The sequence below is a fragment of the Bombus flavifrons genome, chromosome 16 (assembly GCF_040668555.2).
Source record: "Bombus flavifrons isolate JBK064 chromosome 16, iyBomFlav1_principal, whole genome shotgun sequence".
Classification (NCBI taxonomy): domain Eukaryota; kingdom Metazoa; phylum Arthropoda; class Insecta; order Hymenoptera; family Apidae; genus Bombus; species Bombus flavifrons.
In genome coordinates, this window is record NC_138457.1 from 9,113,357 (window position 1) to 9,117,294 (window position 3,938).

Below are 3,938 nucleotides of genomic sequence, written 5' to 3' on the forward strand. Positions count from 1 at the left end.
ATAGCGTCAAAAGATTCTACAATATTGCATGAAGACGTTATTTCTAATTTTATAAGGAAACAAACTTCCGCAACTTTTACGACTCATAAAGCTTCCATTGGTCGTAACTACTATATCAGATAGTCAATTATTAACCGAACAATATATTGAACTATAGGCCAAAGATGAATTATTTATGATTGAATTACGCTGCTATTAAAACTACTCGATGTATACGTTGAGAGCACTTCAAAATCATTCCATCGATATTCAGAAATTTACGATGATTCGATGTTTTGATTTTTTAGTGTTTAATCGTTCACCCTCATTTTGTCGGTAACCTTTGGGTGGAATTGCTTGACATGAATTATGATGGGAGAAATTTGGAGACATGATTGGCAAATGAAATAAAACATATCTGAAAAGAAATAAAATGATAAGATACGATGAAATTCAAATTTCCCCATCATTTTATGTGAAAAATTATTTCTGCTGCGCTGTTGGTAAATTCTACAATTCTCGGGAAAATTTGTAACGTTCTTCCTTACTGACTAGTCGATATTGTAGATTCCACATAAAGTAGCATTCTATTGACGATAAATAAGAAACCTGTTTTACTGTCAGACAATTTGAGCTTTATCGACGCTTTTTAGATTATCTGTCATCGGTCAAACATAACTCATTAATTCTCTTGCTTCTCCTTCAGATTAAGAAAAAGAACAAACTTTCTTACTAATTAATGAAGATCATAAATAAAATGTTTCGCAAACAACTTATTAGCTTACAATAATAGACTATTACATAGATATGAATATAGATTGAAATAACTTCAAGAAACAACATTTTTTATTCGATCTTCTTAGTTAACTTTTAACATTCAACCGTTGAAAAATAATGTTCTCCATTGTGTCACGACAAGTGCAACAATGTTAGGAATTAAACAATTAATTCTATTATCGGTATATTAGCTTAAAAAAAGATCACGGTAATGTCATTCGGGATAGATTTCACTTTGAATCCAGATTTTTTCTTCCGATTAGAAGAATCGAGTCAGGATGAAGAAAGAATTTTCTTTGATGCTCAAACCTGCGTCATTGCGACGTATCAATTTTATTCGTGGTCTTTACATCGGCTGGAATTCTCATCGAATATCTGTGGTTTAGGTTAGGTTTTACCATAAAAGCGTGCAAATAGCTTTCAGGATTAATTTGTTGACGCGAATGAATGCCATTTTATTTGTCCACGAGCTTCAAGTGTATCATCAAGCGTGTTCCCACTCTTCCGTAACAAAGAGATAAGCAATTTGCAGTCGCAGAGTATCCGAGTGGAAAGTTTAACAATTTCCGTAATGGCACGCGCGTTTCTAGCTTCCCCTGATAATTGAACGAAATTCATTCAGCTATTTTCGAGTGGGGGGATTTAATGCGAACACATTATCTGAAATTCCCTGGCGTTATAACTAACGCAGTAATTACGGATAGCATTTTGATTTATCAGTTTAGATGCTTCCCCAACTGAAAGTGGTGAGATTATTTGTGCTTAAGGATTTTATTTGATTTATTCACCAATTACAAAATTTGACCCATTTATGAACGTAGCGGTGGTTGCAATAGTTTGCAGCAATTGCTGCATCGTCTAAAATGAAAATTATTATAAAATCCTGTAGATTCAATGAAATCTTGACTACGAGCCTCCTTTACTCGCTATTTGTTACATATAGCAATAATTCATTCTAACAAAAACATGAAATAAGTCGTAACGTTTTTACCTTGTTATATATTAAAATTTGTTTTTCTGCTTATATTTCACTGCGATTAAGCCTCAACATTCTCAACTTCTTCTCATAGTTGTTTCTCTATAAATATCTGCCAGTTGACTAGCAGCGTCACGGAGGCTGTTTCGAGTGGCACGCTATCGTGAGAATTTATATTGGACGCGTTTCATTGGACATAACCTAAAATCGATAGCACGCCGGCCGTGTCATCGAGTCCCAATCGCGTTTTAGTCGAAACGGTGCAACTCCAATTCGCCGTACCCTGCGTCCCTCATGGCTCAGTTTAACCAACTTTCTTAATCGCTTGTTCCTTTTGCCCTCCTCGAGGCCACTGCAACTTTTAGAAGCAGAGTACGGACGATTAAGGAGTACAATTCGTAGCGAGCAAATTGAAACGATAAATGGGTGGAAAAATATGAAATTCAGGCGAATAAATACGCGTTCGTACATGGTTTAACAAAAATGATCGGAAATTAGACATTTCTGCGAAAATTTTATATCAATTTATGACGTTCTATGAAAATAAATAAAAACTGTGAGAACCTGTTCCACACAAATTCCAACAAATTCTCCCAACTTAAACAATCCTCCCTACCACTGTCTTAATAAAAATCGTCGTTCACCGTGTAATATTCCCTCTTCTTTGATCAATTACCAAAGATTCTTCCAAATTTCAAACTTCTCCCTCGCTGTTCCCCTAAAAATTCCTCGTTCAACTTCACCAGAAAGATTCCAGTTCCTTTAAAAATTCTCGAGGGCGCCATGGATTGCTCAAACGGTGGCGATCATCGCAGGTACAATGTCGCGTTACGAAGTTGGTAAAGTCACAGCCCAGGCAGAAGGGCGGTTATTGATTGGCTGCCTGTTGCTTTTAGCCCTGCAACTGCTGCGGTTACACTGCCTCGCTATCCCCTTCGCCCCTTTGTTCCCCCGCTCCCACCAAGGGCTTCTGTAGTCCGCTAATGGATACCTTTGCTCCGTTCACCGACTATTTGGATACTTGCGTTTCGATTTTTTATCCCCTTCGTCTATTGCACCCTCTTCTATACGCAACGAACAATCGTCTGAAATTTACCCTCCGGCAGGTTTCCTCTCACTAAATTGTTTGCGTTTCTTAGATTGTTTTCGGATATAGCAGAGGATTCGCTACTGTTTGAGCTGTTATTTAGAGTAGATCGATCGCGTTCTTTCGTCTCAGCGATTACGCAGTCTGCGATGGGTTGTCTGAGAGGAGAAATTCATTTTAGAGGTAAGCGAGGAGGTGGGAAGAAATTTGTAAAAAATTTCAACGTCGTGGTGGATTATTGGCAAGGTTAACCTGAAGCTTTGTTGCAAAGAACCTTATTTATATAAATGATAGGTTTAAAAAAGGGGGAAAGTTGGTCGCTTGATAAATTGGGGGGTTGGAGAAGTTTTGTAACGTCGAAGCGAAAATACGCCTACGTAGAAGGCGAGGAACACGATTGTTGTTCTTTGAAATATATTGGACTGGCAACTAAGTGATTGTGGATTTTCTCAATGCCACCTAATGACAAAATCCGCAATCACCTAGTTGTCAACCTAATGGAAACTGCAAAATTGCAAGAATTTGAAATACGCGAATTTTCAAGCAAGCAATATAATCGTAACAAGACGTGTACAAGTAATTTATTTATTTGTAGGAGGCGGAAAATATAAAAATTTGGAATTATAGTAATTTCAATGTACAGAGTGCCAGAAAGATAGCTCTATCGATAACTATTTTTTTTTAATTATATCTTAATAATTGTACAATAATTTTTAAACCGATGGTGATTACAGGTACTTGTATGTAATAGATGCGTACGTTAAAATCCAATTACACAGCTAACTATCAAATTCGAAATTGCAGTACGAGAACGAAACAGAGTAATCTCGATTTGATGGTGGAAGCTCATCCGTGTCCACTATGTTCGATCGACGTTGCTATCCACGGACGATGAAACTGTCGAAAATTCATTATTGTTACCAGCGATAAGTTATTTACGTGGCGTTGTACGCTGATTAAATCTCGTCAGATGTACCGTGCAACTGCACACGTGGCCAAGCCTCGAGGCCGTGAAAATTATTACGCTGCGGGCGAATCACTGGCTACAGTTGAATATTACGTCGATTGGCAGTGGCCTATTTTCTGTATAGATCAGATTGTTCCTATCGAATGGAAACA